This window comes from Melospiza georgiana, chromosome 4 (assembly GCF_028018845.1).
Source record: "Melospiza georgiana isolate bMelGeo1 chromosome 4, bMelGeo1.pri, whole genome shotgun sequence".
Lineage (NCBI taxonomy): Eukaryota > Metazoa > Chordata > Aves > Passeriformes > Passerellidae > Melospiza > Melospiza georgiana.
In genome coordinates this window covers 160,720-177,498 of record NC_080433.1, presented here as the reverse complement: position 1 = coordinate 177,498, position 16,779 = coordinate 160,720, and positions in this window count along the sequence as shown.

Sequence of the window (16,779 nt, the reverse complement as noted above, 5' to 3'; positions counted from 1 at the left end):
TGTGGAGTGGGGAAAGGGGGCGGCAAGCTCGCGCCTGAAAACCCCGTCGATGCTAGAATATTGCCTGCGCCTGTGATGGCACCTCTTGGGGTGCGGCTGAAATCTCCGTGGGGCTGGGAAGTGGACTGCGGGGCTGGCAATTTGAATGAAAATGGCAAAGGCACTAGACCTGTGAAGGGGGCCGTGGGCATCCAGGACGACTTATGCAGGGGTGTGCAAAGTGACTGGGGACTGCTCGGTGGGAGCTAAAATCACTGCAGGGCTAGCATATGGATGGTGGGGTGGGCTTCCAGAGGCTCGTGCCAGAGCTGAATTGTTGCCCGGCTGGAGCCAAGAGCCAGATGCTGCCATTTGAAGCTGGAGAAACACAGAGCTGGAGCTGGAAGAAGAGAGCTGGCAGTAAAATAAAGCTTGTGGGTCAAGAGCTGAAATCACTGGGCCTGGTCTTAATCACTGTGGGACTGGCATTGCAGCTTAACACATGACAGCAACCTTAGGGCTGGTAAAGGCAGTGTATTGTTCTTGCGCCGAGGTCACCGTAGGCCTGTGACATGGACGCAGGGGCTGGGTATTGCCGCTAATAGTAGAACAGGATGTGTGGAGTGGGGAAAGGGGGCGGCAAGCTCGCGCCTGAAAACCCCGTCGATGCTAGAATATTGCCTGCGCCTGTGATGGCACCTCTTGGGGTGCGGCTGAAATCTCCGTGGGGCTGGGAAGTGGACTGCGGGGCTGGCAATTTGAATGAAAATGGCAAAGGCATTTGATGGGGTTTTCAGAGCAGTACCAGGTGTGAGTGTGGGGATGATGGGGGCTCGGATCAGCCCAGGTGTGAGTGTGAGGATGATGGGGGCTCAGAGCAGCCCAGGTGTGAGTGTGAGGATGATGAGGGGCCGGCTCCTGCCGGGGCGAGGCTGTTTTAGGGGAAGGCTTTGCCTCAGCTCCCTTTTGCATGGAGCTGCTGAGTGGAGGGGTTTATGGGGCGCTCCCGGTGCTGTCTCATGGAAGGACTGCGAGAGCTTCTCACAGGGTCGGGGGGACACCTGGATCCGCGCTTGGGTACGTGGAGCATCGCTTAAAGGAGGTGTCGAGGGACGAATCTTTGTGCCCGGAAGCAGCAGCCGAATAGGTGAGCCTGTATGGGTTTGGGGCGGGGAATTTTGTCCTTCCCCTTTGCAATTTCATCTTGCCAGTCCCTCCCTGGATCCCCAGGAACAAAAATGGAGCTGATGAGCACAAAAGGAATTACGGAGAAGGAAGCAGCTGTTCTTCTTTTATTGTCTGCGTTTGACCTGAGGGGATCCCTCTTGACTTGTGGTTTTAAGGGTGTTGATTGCAGGAAAAGCTGCCTTTTCCAGGGTGTTAGGGGTATCCTGGAGGAGACAGGGAATCCCTGCGTTCTATTCTAAGGGGAATGGGAAAAGTATTCTTGTGGTGTTATGGGTTTGATTTGAAGGCAGCCCACCCCATTTTCATCATCCTAAGGTTTAAATGGAGGGGAGAGCCCTGGTGTCCGTCCTTTTCAAGGGTTTGAAATGGAGGTCGAAATTGCCCTTTCTCATCCGTCGAAGGCTTTCATTTGGGGAACGCCCCTTCTTTTCTGCTCTCCTAGGGGTGAAATTTTAGGGGAGAAGGCATTTCTTTGCCCTTGTTGAAGTGAGGTGAGCCCCGCCTGCGGCGTAAGTTTCGGGGTTGGGTTGGGGGAAGCCGCAGCTCCGGCAGCGTTTGCAGGGCTGCAATGGGGCTGTGCCGCTGCATTGGAGGGCGCTCCCCGTTCCCGCGGCCCGGCCCAGAACGTTCCCGCTTGGGAGCGCTGCTGGCACGGCCCGGGCAGCTGCCGGGGTGCACGGGGGATTCGGCGCGGCCGGGCCGGCCGAGGGCGGCAGTGGCGGAGCCGCGCCGGTGCGAGCCGTGCGGAGCCGAGCGGAGCCGGGCCGGGCCGGCCAAGGGCGGCAGAGGCGGCGCGGGCGCTGCTGCGCCGGCCCGGGCGGTGCCGGCCGCTCCGTCCGCTCCGGGCGCGGGGCTTGGGCGCCGCCGGTAGCCCCGGGCCCGGTGCCGGCCCCGCCGGGCAGGGGCAGCGGGCGGGGCTCCCCGGGGCGGCGCCGGCCCCACGTGCCGGAGCAGCCGCCGCAGGAGCCGCTTTCCTGCCGGGAGCCGCGCTCCGTCCGGGGCCGGCAGCGAGCGCGGGGTTCGGCCGCTCCAAGTTCGGCGGTGCCGTGGCTCGGAGGCGCTTTGGAGGCGTTGATGGCATCGCTGGGTTCAGTTTGCAGCGGCTGTCCGCTAAGGGATATGGGGTTCTTCCTGAGTGGGCACGGTTCTCGGTGCCGGTAGGGATGATAATGGTTTGTTTTGGATTGGGTTTTGTAGTCGGATTTATTTTTCCCCGGGGTGTTATGTTTAGAAGGGCGCGCAATGGTTTTTACGGGTCGTAGCGTGAAGCAGCGGTTCGCATTTTAATTCTGTTGCGGTGGCTTTTATTAGCGTGAGTGTGTAGTGTTTGTTTTGGGCGGCTTGGGGAAGCGTCGTGTCGTTCATAGCAGCGGGTTTTTAATCTCGATAATTGCATGTGTGTTTATCGTCTTCCAGGGCTTTTATTTGTTTGGTTTGTTTGATTGTAGTGTATGTTTTATGGTTACGGGTAATTTGGGGGACATTGTTTATGGTTACGTTTGTCTTTAGTCTTTGTGTTTGTACCTAGGTGGTATTTTTATTTTGATAGCTTGAGGCACTATGGGTTTATTCAGTTGGGAATTATTTTTTTGTTGCAGATTTAAGTTTATCTGTTTTTTGGTATTATTCTCGTTGTTGGTTTCTTTATTTTCTTTTTTTTTTGTTATTGTTGTTGTTGTCTTTTAATGTATTTGAGTATTGTTTATCAGGGGTTTTTTTGGGAACATGGGTATTTATATGGTGGGTTTTTAAAGTATTTATTAATTTTGGGTAGTTAATTTCTTAGTTTTTAGTGGTTGAGATGTTTTTCCATTTTGTTAATTAGTTCAAGTTATAAAGTTATTTTTACAGAGGATTGTTTATTCTTTGAGTTAGTGTAGAGGTAGAATTTTGGTTTTTTTTTTTTTTTAGTAACGTCATTCAGGGTGAGTGGCACTGGCTTGAGTTTAGTAGATTGGTTTGACATTTTTTTAGTACTTTTTGTAATTTGCTGTGTGTGTTTCTATAGGATTTTCTTTTATTTTGGTTCCATTTTTCTGTCGTGATGAGAATTGTTTTGAAAAGAGTGTTCTTTGTTTTTTCGCTGACACTTGTTTGGCTGTTGGAGGTATCTTGATGTTTTTGGAAGATATTGGTGGGAATTTGATGCTGTTTGTTCTGTCATTTCATTTAGGAATTGGATTTTAAATATGCAATTATGACTCTAACTATATTGAAACGAAAGAAATAGATGTGTAGCAATGGGAATGACCCAATTTTATTTTTATATATTCGGTCAATTTTTAAAATTTAACATGTAACATAAGTCATTATATGTTACGATAAGTTACTCTAATTTTAATAGAGTATTGTGTATGTTTATAGATATATGAATAGAGAATATAAATGTAAATACAACCCAAAAAAATACAAATATATAAATGTATTTCAACTACATGGAGATCTATAAAAAATTAATAATAAATTGTAAATGTAAAATAACATAAATTGATACAATATATAATACACGTAATACTGCATATATTTTTTGAAAAATATTATAGGAAATGGATATAAAATAGATATAAATACTGATGTGATATACCTATCTATTTATATCTATCGTTTGTTGTATATTATGATAAATATAAATATAAAAAAAAATTAGGTAGTTTAAAATAATGGATGGTTTTGTTTTTTCTTTGCCAAAGCAGGGGTTTTAGTGTAAAAATTACAAATACAAATAATATAAAGGTAGAAATATAAGTATAGAAATATATCATAAACACATTAAAGATTTATATAAAAATTAGAAATATAAGGAAAAATAAGTTGTAGCAGTAGATATGGTAAATAATTTAAAAAATAATTCCCGTATATTTTTGAATAAGGTGCATATTAAATATAGTTATTAATATAATGAATCAATATAAACTATAAATATATATAAAATATCAACAATCTATAAGAAGGAATAAAAGCTCTTTGTCACGTGCAGCAGTAGAAAATTTCAGGCTCCCAGGGAATAAATAGTTTTCTTTAAATCATTTTCGTTTTGGATTTTTTTTTTTTACTCCCGGGTCGCCTGAAAGTTTCTACTGCTGTACGTGACACAGAACTGCTGCTTTTTTATTCTAAAGGTGGAAATGTAAACCAAGATCAGAAATACAAGAAAGGGGAAAGGGAAGAGGGAAGAGGGAAGAGGGAAGGGGAAAGGGGAAAGGGGAAAGGGGAAAGGGGAAAGGGGAAAGGGGAAAGGGGAAAGGGGAAAGGGGAAAGGGGAAAGGGGAAAGGGGAAAGGAAAGGAAAGGAAAGGAAAGGAAAGGAAAGGAAAGGAAAGGAAAGGAAAGGAAAGGAAAGGAAAGGAAAGGAAAGGAAAGGAAAGGAAAGGAAAGGAAGTGGTGAAAAAAAAAACCGAGTGAAAAAAGTAAAAAGAGTTGGAGGGAAAAAGAGAGGGCATTCGGGAGGAGCGGTGCTGCCTCAGGTGCTTCCCCGCCGTGGGGCGAAGGACCCGTTTGATGCCCAGGAGGGACTGCAGCTGCCGGTGGCTCCCGGGGGACGGAGCCGTGGCTGCCAGCCCGAGACTACATCTCCCGGCAGGCCGTGCTGCCGGCGCGGCGTGTGACGCAACGGCCGACGCGGCACATGAGTGGCTGGCGTGCCAGGCGGTCGCGCGGGGCTGTGCGCGGGCAGCTGCCGGCGCCTCTCCCGCGCGGGGACGACGACGCTGGAGGGGCGCAGCCTCCGTCTGGCCGCCCGCCCGGAGCTGAGCAGCGTGGAATGAGCGTCCGCCCGGTTCCTCGGCCTCCCTCAGCGGTGCCGGGGGCGGGGGCGCTGCCGCCCGCCGATGGCGGAGGGCGAGGCGGTGCTTTGCTGCCGCGGGCCGGGAGCTGCGGGAGCCGCCCCGGGCGAGCGGCGCCGGGCGCTCCCGCGGTCCCGGTGGGGCGGCTGCCCTCGGGCTGGCGGATGCGCCGGAGGAGCCCCCGAGCTGCAGCCGTCTCCCTCGGGCTGCTGCCGGTGCTGCGGGCGGAGGCGGCTCCGCCCGTGTTGGGCGCTGCGAGCAGGGAGCGCTGCGGTATCGCCGGCATGACGGGGCTGCTGCCTGCGTTAGTGCTCGTGGCTCTTTGTGCCGTGACAGCGGATGGAGCGGCGCTGGGCGGTAAAGCCAGAGATGGCCGGGAGAATGCCCAGCGCAGGGAGCGGGCGGGCTGTATGCTTCGGATGGCACAGGTGCGAGCTGCAAAGTCACCCCCGCTTCCGCCCCTGCCCTCCCGAGCCCCGGGGAAAATGCTTTCCAGCATTGTCGAGCTTCTGAGAGACAAAACTTGTGATTTGACACTTGCATCCAGAAAAGGTTTCTGTCTAGATTAGCAAATGCCTAAATTGTTCTTGGTTACATCCCATGACCGGTTTTAGGCAGCGACTTTATACTGCTTTTAGGATTTTCTTGTACACTGGTGAGAAAATAGGCAGGTCTGATAGTGGTTTCACTTTTTTTCTACTTCACGTTCCATAAGATTCTTTTATCCAAGCGATTGTTTTAAAATTCTACTGTAAGCGTTTGTGGTTCACTTTTTTTTTCTTTGCAGCACCCGGGCCTTTTTTTTTTTTTCTCTACATCGGGAGTAAATATAGCTGAGTAAAATTACCTTGGTTATCTTCCTTCTTTTTAAACTTAATTGTTTTTATTAATCATTCTATTTGAATATGCAGAAAAAGTGGGTATGTCCTGTAATCTATGCTAGCTTTTCTCGTTTACAGGGTACTCACAAAATATGTCTCCCTTAGTGTCCCACAGAAACATTCTGGGTGAAATCTGAATTAAGGTATGTGTTTTCAAATAAGTAATCAGTTTAGATATTTGCCTGTGTACCTTTTCCTGTAATTCAGAGCTTGTGTTCTGTGGGTTTTATGATAAACCTGTAAAACATGTAAGAATGGTTTTGCAAGTCTGAATCGTTGAAGGCAGCAATAAGTGGATTTAAAGCCTGTTCTTGAGCAGACAAAGGGGAAAAGTGTGACTCTGATGCTGAACTTGTCATTTTTCATTTGACTTGCCTTTAATTATTGAAGAAGAGAGAGAACTAGGAAAAGAAATAGAATTGATTATTGAGCACTCCTAAAAAGCTCACCATGATTCTGTGTAGAGCCAAAGTGAAGGATGATGGAACAGAGCTCTGTGCATTAGAAGGAAATAAACCTGATGTCCACACAGAGTCTTACTAATTTCTGTTTTTAAAATGCAAAATAAGTTTAGGAAGTGTTGGAAGTTAGTATTTTGGGAAAGAAATGGCAGTTCCACAAAACATTCCATTCCATTTAAGAGAGGCCCTTGGACTGATTCATGTTGTAACTGCTGTCACTGCAATCAGTTGGTGGTTCAGCCTTGAAACGTGCACTTGGCCTTCTATAAAGCACTGTTTTGTTTGCCTTTCAGTGCTATGAGTCTTGATAAATTGGAGAAGTGCCCAAGAGAAATTCATCATCCTGAGATACAAAAGGTAGGAAGTGACTTTTTTTGGTTTGGTTCTTTTTCTTTATTGTTTTCTGGAAATAGAAGTAATTAAGTATAGATACTACCGGTTTGTTTCTTCCAGTAGCTGATAATACTAATACCAATAATAATAATAATAAGAGTAAAGTAATACTACTTAAACTGTCTTTATTTATCCATTGAACTGGCCATTTTAAATCTAAACTTCTAAACACAAATCAAACCATCATCCTTGTAGAATCTTTAATAGGAGTGGGCTAAAGATCCTGGTTTTGTTGACAGGATTTATTGGTTCATGAAGAGCAAGAGGTAAGTACAAGTCTAACTACCCTCTAGCTCACAGACCTGCCCGGTGAATAGAGCTTTGTTTTTTTGATGGGCTTGTGATGACTTTGAGATCAATTGCTCATTCATTACAGTAAAAAAAAAAAAAATTGTTTTGAACATGACAGCAAAAATAACTTTAAGCACAACTTAATAATAATAGATCACCAATTTTAGTTAATAATTTTATGCTATACTCTTGGGTGAGGGAAGACTCGGACACTCAATATGAGATCAGCAAGCTATGTTTATTGCAGAGAGTATCAGACACTTATACAGCACATAATAAGCTTATGAATATTCTGTAAGCCAAGCGATCTATTGGTTAAACTATACCATCAACTCTTCCTCATTCCTTTGGGCCTACATTCCCTATTTCCCACGTCTCTCTGTCTACTTGTTATCCTACCCAGCTAGGCCCAGGCACACGCTATCTTGCAGGTGCAAAACTCAAAAATACCTGTGTTCGGTACTTTCCCAGCTCCTGGTCGGCTAACGAGCGAATGTCTGCGTGACCTCTGTCATGGAGCCATTTCTCCACACTATACTATCAAAGTTTAAAGGTAAATTATTATATATTAGGAGATGGTGTAAAGTGTATGTTGTAATGTGTAGGATATATACAAAGATACGTACTTGAAAGTCCGTAGAGGAAACAAATTTTTACGCCTTCTGTTTGACTGTTTGTCATATATTTGGTTTTATTTCCCAGGGATCAGTGAATTTTAACTCTGGAGTCCTCTATGCTAAGGATGCTCAGCTTACAGATGATGAAATGTTCAGTAATGGTGAGTTTTTCACCTTCTCCTTCATTGTTTTGCTCATCTGAATAAAAAAAAAAAAAAGGCAAGATTAAAGAAAAAGCAATAGTTTTATTATTTTTACCCTGTTATGTCTGTTTCCTCAGTATTTGCTGGAGCTGTGCTTACCCAAGGTTTGGGTAAAACAAGCTTTGGGTTCCTTCTGTCTCACTGGGAGTTGCCCAGTTCAGTTGCATCTGGTGAAATTCACCCTGAGACTTTACAGAACCAGCTCCAACTACGTGAGAGCCATTTGCAGTTCTCTCCAGACGCCTGGAGAATGGGCGACGTTTCTGAGGATCCGGCGAGCGTGCTTCTGTCAAAACTCAGTCTGTGAAATTTCTGGGGAAAACCCTTCTGTGTCCTGAAGGGTTCAAACTCTGGTGAGGATCCAGTTATCAGGTGCTCACCTGGATGGTTCCAGCTGCCAAAGGTAACACTTGTACTCTTGCCCTGTAGTTTACATCTATTGTATTTTTGTTATTTTGCAGGATTTTTTGTCTTTGCAAAATATTGTGCATTTCACTCTTTGGAACCTCTCAGATGGTTCTTTGGTGCAGCACCACCCCAGGGGACACTTGGCTGCTGTCCTGAAGGGGTTGGTCGCTAGAATTGTAAATCCTGGAGAGTTTGTAAGTCTTCTGTCCCCAGGGAGGTGTCATGCTTCGTTTACTTTTGTTCTGTTGGTTAGGCGCTGCTTCTCGTTGCAAGTATGAATTTCAAACTGCCCTGTTCTTATTTTAACTTTTTTCCTGGTTCTCTCTGTCCGGCAGGGAAAGACTCTCGTATCCTTGTCGTCGGGCTCGGTGCTGTCCAAGAAGATACAGAGACTAAAAAAATCATAAGAAGCAAAATATGACTGCAGGGAAAAGAAGCTGGAGAGAACAGAAGGTGATATTGTTATCCTTACCCTGTATTAGAGACATCCGCTGTGCTTTGATGCTGGCAGCTGCCAGGGGCTTGTTAGCTCTTTGTAGGCAGGTGTAGGTGTTCACTTGTAGTTTTTATCTCTGTTCAAGTCAATTCAAACTTTGCTAAGCTTATATTTGCAGATTACTCTGTAGCACAGTCCAGCATGACATTTTTGAATGTTGTAAAAATACCATGTTACTTGGAAATTGCTAATGAAGAGGAGCTTTAGGGGAAAATAAGATTTCAGGGTTGGAAGATGTGAGAAGAATTTTGAGGGGATGTTAGACTGAAGTAAAGCACACTTGAAGCTGGGCTGGCACGCTGGCAGGTCCCCTATTAAACAGTAGTGCTGAGATTAGCCTGGGGGTTGCCCATTGTTTCTGTAGAAATCAATGTTTCCTGGTCTTCAGAGGGAAGCTGCTTTGAAAAGCTGGAAGGTGCAGCATGCTGACAATCCCCGTGCTTTGGATTAAAAGTAGATTTCAGAAGGGTCCTAGGCTTTTGTCTTTTCCTAGAAGTCGATGTAATCCTATCGAGGAGTTTTTAGTTCTGTGTTGCCATGTCATCCATCAGAGCCCTGTTGTACTAATCATCATACAAGTACAAAACAAAAAATCAGACCCTGTCCCAAGCACTTAGAGCCCAGAACACGATTTCCTCAGGCTGCCATTTGTGTGCCATCGGTACTCACCACGAATTGAGCCCTCTGGCTCTGACAGAGCCCCTGGATGCTGACGGAAGGGGGCTGGTCACAGACCCTGGAGGTGCCTGTCCCCCAGGGAGGGAGAGGACGAGGCAGTGTGGCCTGCAGGGAGGGTCTCGTCCCCAGAGAGCAGCCGGCGACTCCATCCCTGCCCGGGGCTGCGGGTGCCCCCTCGGGGTGGACGCCTGCCCTCAGGTTTCCCTCTGGGCACCCGGGGAGGGAACCAGGTCCATCCGTGTGGCAGCTGCAGGGCCTGCAGGCTCTGGGCCCTGGAGCCGAGTGAGCCTGAGCTGCTGCATGCTTGCTGTGAGCTTTGGGGTGAGCGTGCATCACTGCAGGCCTGGGATGGATTGAAATGCGCTGAGGAAAGCAGAGGGAGGGAGGGAGGGAGGGAAATGCTCTGTTAACATGTGCCAATTCTTCTGTCAGACTCATCACGGCGGGACAGCGTGAGGACTGAAAGTGTAAGAAGATGTGGAGGGAAACAGAGAATCTGACAGGAGCAGCGAACGCACGAGTGCACGAATTTTGCTTTTTGCTTGGATGTAAACTCAGGAGTTGAAAGGAATTTGGGAGTGAGAAGGGACATTTCAGAAGGAGAAGAAGAAAAAGAAGTTGTTGTTGTTGTTGTTACAGTCCTGGCAAAATCTTTTGTTCTAGCTAATAAAAGAAGTTAGTTTAAAAAAAACAAAAAGAAAAAAATGTAGTGTGTTTTTTTTTTTACTTCACTATGATATGCATTGGTGGTATATGGTGTGTTGTTTTATTTCTTGGTATTATTAACTCTGTGTAAATTGTTTTTTGAGTGAAGCTGACTTTCTGGATGGGTTGGTTTGTATTTGAGGCAGGATTAATTTCAATAGGGTTCTTTCATAGATTTCTGATGGGTATTACTGGGATTTTGGTTTTGTTTACTGTATGTATAAACCTAGAGCTTTGGTAGGGCCAGCTGGGCTGCTGGAGTTTTGGGTGTGAATTTATTAGATGGCTTTTGTTAGATGCAGTTTTTAATTTTTGAAATGTTTTTCAATGTAGTGGTCTTAAGGTGGTTTTTAAGAATTCATTGTATTGTTTTATCTTGTTTGTAGTTGGTGTATGATAAGGGATGTGGTGTGACCTTTTGGACATTATGGTTTTGGTGTTCCTAAGTTCTGATTTCTTTCTGATTGGATAGTTTTTTTTATTTTTATTTTTTGGGACAGGAGCATTTATATGGTGGGTTTTTATAGGCAATATGTTTTTTAATTTAGGTAGTGATATTTTTTAGTATTTTAATAGTTTAGGTTTTTTATTTTCATGGTTTTAATTATTTTTTTTAATTTTTTCAAATAACTTTGATAGATCATAGGTTATTATTTGTGCATTAGCATAAAGGTAGAGCTTTGGGGACTTTTTTTAGTAATGTTTAGGGTCAGTTGTGCAGTTTTGAGTCTAGTGAGTTGGTTTGATTTAATTTTTATTGGGTGTTTGTTTTTATTAGCAGTTGTGTCATTTTCAAGGTGTGTTTGAGTTTTTTGGGGTTTTTGAGATACTGGTTTAGGAGGAAGTTTATGATGAGCATGTGCGGAGGTTTTGGGCTACTTTATAGTGGGATTTAAAATTTATTTACAGTTAGGTTTATTTGAGTTTTTATTAGGGTTCAGTGACGTTGTGGGATGTTTGTTCCGTTAGTAATAGAAATAGGTTTTGTTTTGCTGTGCTGCGATGGGATGGGCGTGTGCTGCGTGCCGGTGCTGACAAAGGTACAGTATTGTTGTGGCTCTGGTGCGTCGGGTTAATGAACTGACATGGTTTAATATAGGGATGAAAATAGAAATAAATATAAATTTGAAAATAAATATAAAATTAGAGTGGTAAACATAAATATAGATAACAGATACATACATAAAACTAAAATACATAGTATATAATTGTAACATATTATCATATAGATAAATGGTAGTCTATTTTATATATATATATACACAAAGATAAATAAATATAGATTGTAAATATAAAAATATTGAAATAGAGTTAAAGTAAATTGGGGGCGTTTATTAGGTTATAGGCTGGGGTTTTTAAATGATAGAAATAAAATATAAATTCAGATATACAAATATGTATAGAAATACAAATATCTATACATATTTAATATAAACAAATATAAGTAAGAAAATATAAATAATACGGAAAATATATATCTATGATTATATTAGAAGGTATTCTCTCTAATATATATAATATCTATGAATAAAATAAATAAAAATATCCATATAAATATCATTATAATTTAGAAAAATAAATTTACTTCCTAAATTTTAAATCTGGTTCAAATAAAGGGGTGTCCTTGGTTTTTATGTGGTTAGAGGCAGGAGTTTTATTTTAAATAATATAAGCAATATAGAAATGTGGATCTTAAGATAGAAATATATAATAAATATATAAAGAGGAATTGCTAAACTATGACTATAAATTTAAATATAAATGTATGTAAGTAATATGAAGAGTTGTAGCATAGAATATAAATAACATTATATGGCAATATAAATTATAAATGGGAATATAAATATAAAATATGTAAATATAGTTTAATAAAAAGGGAATGTTTTGGCTTTTATTTAAGTAGAGGCAGGGTTTTTATTTTGAATATTATAAGTGTTCCAGAAGTAAAAATCTTGACGCAGAAATATTTAATCAATATAAAAAATATGAATAAAAATATATAAAAAATATAAATACCTACTCGCATCGGATGTAATATAGAATATAAATTTATTTATAACTTGACATTGGTAAAGATAAATGTATAAGTAAGCAATAGACATTAATATACATTATAAATACAAATATGAATATAAAAATTGAACATGAGGATAAAATCTATTTAAATATTGTTTAAAACAAAGGGTTGGGTTTTTTTTTATTCTTCTTGTGTTAGAGGCAGGGTTTTTATTTTAAATAATATGAATGTAGATATTATTGTTATATATTTCTAAATATTGAGACATACAATCAAGATATAAATATATATATAAACACAAAATATAAATAAATACAAATAATAGGAAGAGATGTAATGAAGAATACAAATAACAGTATACATAAGTATACATTTTAAATGTAAATGTGAATATGAACCTGAAAAATAGAATTTAAAAAAATATTTAAAAACAGTTTTGAAGAAAGGAGTTCTTTTTGGCTTTAATGTGGATGGAGGCAAAGGTTTTATTTTAAATAATCCAAGTGTTACAGAAGTAAAAATCGTAACAGAAATATATACTTACTATGTAAAAATATTTATAAAAATATACAAATAAATTTAAGTTGTAGGGATATATGCAATATCGAATAGAAATGTATTTATAAAAAGAAATGTGTAAATGGACAGTGTACATCAATATACATTGTAAATAGAAATGTGAATATCAATATGAAAAAATATTTTTAAAATATTTAAATATTTTTTTAAAGAAATTGTTGGGGTTTTTTTTCTTTGTTTTTTTTTGGTTTTTTTTTTTTTTTGTGTTGTGTTTTGTTTTGTTTTGTTTTGTCTTTTATCCTATTAGGCTAGAGGCAGAAGTTTTTTTCCCCTCTTCCCGGTTTTGGGGCATTTATTTCAGAGCAGTTTTCGGCGGGGGTCGCCCCTGTTCTTTTTTGCCGCCTTCGCTGCCCGCAGCCCCGAGGCGCGCTGCGCCCCCGGCTGGGGCGGGCGGCAGTGCTGCCGCCTTGTGGGCAGAGCGCGGTACTGCAGCCGTGCACCGAGAGGCCGCCACCTTGGGAGTGGCGCGTGGCCGATGTCGCGGAGTTTTGGTTGACCTTCTCAGCATGGCGGCGAAAAGGGCGGGGAAGTGGAGGACCGGGTGGGTGTTTAACTGCACTGCCTGCACGGAATACCGACGTCATGGCGGCCCCGACGGATTTTTCTGTGGCGTTTCATGTGTACCCGAGACATGCTGTGGGCTCAGGGGCGCCGCGGGCGGGCGTATTTCGGCGGGTTTGTGAGAGGCATCTGGGTAAACGCCTCGCTGTGCCGGGGTCCTCTCACGTCCGCTTTCCCGCCCTGAGGGAGCCGAGCCGGGCCGAATAGTTCCGAAGAGCCGAAGAGCCGAGTGTGGGCGAAAACAGCCGAGTTTCCCCGAAGAGCCGAGTGTGGGCGAAAACAGCCGAGTTTCCCCGAAGAGCCGACTGCGGCCGGGAACAGCCGAGTTTCCCCGAAGAGCCGACTGCGGCCGAAAACAGCCGACTTGAACCGAAGAGCCCAGTGCGGCCGAAAACAGCCGAGTTTACACCAAGAGCCGATGATAGCCGACTGGAACCGATAGCCGAGTGTAGCCGACTTGAGCCGCATTTAGACAACGTGCCGAATACGACCGAGTTTAGCCGAAGAGCCGAACTTAAACGAGTTTAGACCAAGAGCCGAAGCAAGCCGAATTCAGCCGAGTTTCATTAAACAGAACCGAACGACGCCGCAGCGCTCTGCATGCAGTGCGCCTGTGCAGACGGCAGGGGGCGCTGTATAAAGTATAAAATATCAACTATCTATAAGAGGGAATAAAAGCTCAATGTCATGTGCAGCAGTAGAAAATTTCAGGCTCCCAGGGAATAAATCGTTTTCTTTAAATCATTTTCGTTTTGGAGTTTTTTTTACTCCCAGGTAGCCTGAAAGTTACTACTGCTGCTTTTTTATTCTAAAGCTAGAAAGGAAAACCAAGATTAGAAATGCAGGGAAAGAAAGAAAGAAAGAAAAAGAAAAAAAGAAAATAAGGAAAGGAAATGAAAGGAAGAAAGAAGGAAGGACAGGAAGGAAGGAAGGAAGACAGACAAAAAACCCAAAAACCAGGAGGGCAAGGAGAAACCTACGGAAAAAAAACAAACAAACAAACAAACAAAAACAACAACAAAAAAACAAACCCACATAAAAAAAAACAAAACCTCGGGATGGGTGAGAAACCCCCCTCCCCGAAAAATCCAAGATGAGCAAGAAAAATCCCAGAAATACCACAGAAATAAAAACAGGAATAAAACAAAATAAAGACAAAAAAAAAAAAAAAAAAAAAAAAAAGAAAAAAAAAAACGAAAAACAAGAACAAGATGGGCAAGAAAAAAACGCAGAAGAAAACCCCAAGATGGGCATGAAAAAGCCCAGAATAAACCCCCAAGATGGGCGAGAAAAATCCCAGAAAAAAAAAATAAACCAGAAAAAACCGTAAGAAAGGCAGAGAAAAAAAAAAAAAAAAAAAAAAAAAAACAAAAACAGAAAAGTACCCAAGATGGGCAAGAAAAATCCCTGAAAACAGACCAGAGAAAAACCCCAAAATGGGCAAGAAATAAAATCAGAACTAAAAACCAAGATGGGGAAGAAAAAATCCAGAAAAGAAAAAAAAGAAGGCCAAGAAAATCCAAGGAAAAAAAAAAAAAAAAAAAAAAAACACCTGAAAAAAAAACCCCAAGGGGGGCAAGGAAAAACCAAAAAAACCCAACAAGATGGGCAAGAAGAAACGAAGAAAAAACCCCAAGAAGTGCCAGAAAAAAAACAAGGAAAAAGGGAGTAAAAGCCCCAAAAAACAAGGCAAGAAAGAGAGGCAATAAAGGCCACAAAAACTCAAGACAAAAAAAAACCAAAAACAAGACATGCCAGAAAAAGGTACGAAAATGGTTCTGCCAGGTGCGATCAAGGTGAGCGGGTTCAGATTCAGGTCCAGGAGATGAACAAGTGTCAGATTAGCTTGGGGCACTGCTGTGCAATTTAGCTGTGACACGATTTATGTTTAAATATAGTTTAAATAAATTGGGGATAGTTTGGCTTTTATTGGGGTATAGGCTGGAGATTTCATAAAAAATATAAAACTAGAAATCCAAATATATCATATATATATGTCGATATCAATAAATATTTAATACATATAAATATAAGTAAAAGAAATCTATTGTGTCAAAAGAATATATCTATTATTATATAAAAAGGTATTCTCTCCAATATATATAATATTTATAAAGATAACAAATGAAAATTACAAATATAGATGTGAATAAAATTATGACAAACAAAATTATTTTTAAAATTTTAAATGTGTTTTAAAGAAAGGGTTGTCTTTGCTTTTTATTTCGTTAGAGGCAGGGGTTTTATTTTAAATAATATAAGTACTATAGAAATGTAAATCGACATACAGAAATATATAATAAATATATAGAGATATAAAGATATAATACCAAACGATGAATAGAAATAGAAACCTATGTAAGTAACATGAAGAGATGCAATATATAATATAATTTTTATTATACAGTAATATAAATTCTAAATATACATGCGACTATAAATATGAAAAATATATGATGGGGGCTCGGAGCACCCCAGGTGTGAGTGTGACGGTGATGGGGGCTCGGAGCAGCCCAGGTGTGAGTGTGAGGATGATGAGGGCTCAGATCAGCACCAGGTGTGAGCTGTGAGGATGATGAGGGCTCGGAGCAGCCCAGGTGTGAGTGTGAGGATGATGAGGGGCCGGCTCCTGCCGGGGCGAGGCTGTTTTAGGGGGAGGCTTTGCCTCAGCTCCCTTTTGCATGGAGCTGCTGAGTGGAGGGGTTTATGGGGCGCTCCCGGCGCTGTCTCATGGAAGGACTGCGGGAGCTTCCCACAGGGTCGGGGGGACACCTGGATCCGCGCTTGGGTACGTGGAGCATCGCTTAAAGGAGGCACCGAGGGACGAATCTTTGTGCCCGGGAGCAGCAGCCGAACAGGTGAGCCCGTGTGGGTTCGGAGCGGGGAATTTTCTCCTTCCCCTTTGCAATTTCATCTTGCCAGTCCCTCCCCGGGTCCCCAGGAACAAAAATGGAGCTTGTGAGGACAAAAGGGATTAAGGAGAAGGAAGCAGCTCCTCTTCTTTTATTGTCTGCGTTTGACCTGAGGGGATCCCTCTTGACTTGTGGTTTTAAGGGTGTTGATTGCAGGAAAAGCTGCCTTTTCCAGGCTGTTAGGGGTATCCCGGGGGTGACAGGGAATCCCTGCGTTCTATTCTAAGGGGAATGGGAAAAGTATTCTTGTGGTATTATGGGTTTGATTTGAAGGCAGCCACCCCATTTGCACCACCCTCGGGATTAAATGGAGGGGGCAGCCATGGTGTCCCTCCTTTTCAAGGGTTTGCATGGAGGTCGAAATCGCCCTTTCCCATCAGTCGAAGGCTTTCATTTGGGGAGCGCCCCTTCTTTTCTGCTCTCCTAGGGGGTGAAATTGGAGGGGAGAAGGCATTTCTTTGCCCTTGTTGAAGTGAGGTGCGCCCCGTCTGCGGTTTCGGGGCTGGCTTGCGGGAAGCCGCAGCTCCGGCAGCGTTTGCAGGGCTGCAATGGGGCTGTGCCGCTGCATTGGAGGGCGCTGCCCGTGCCCGCGGCCCGGCCCGGAACGTTCCCGCTCGGGAGCGCTGCTG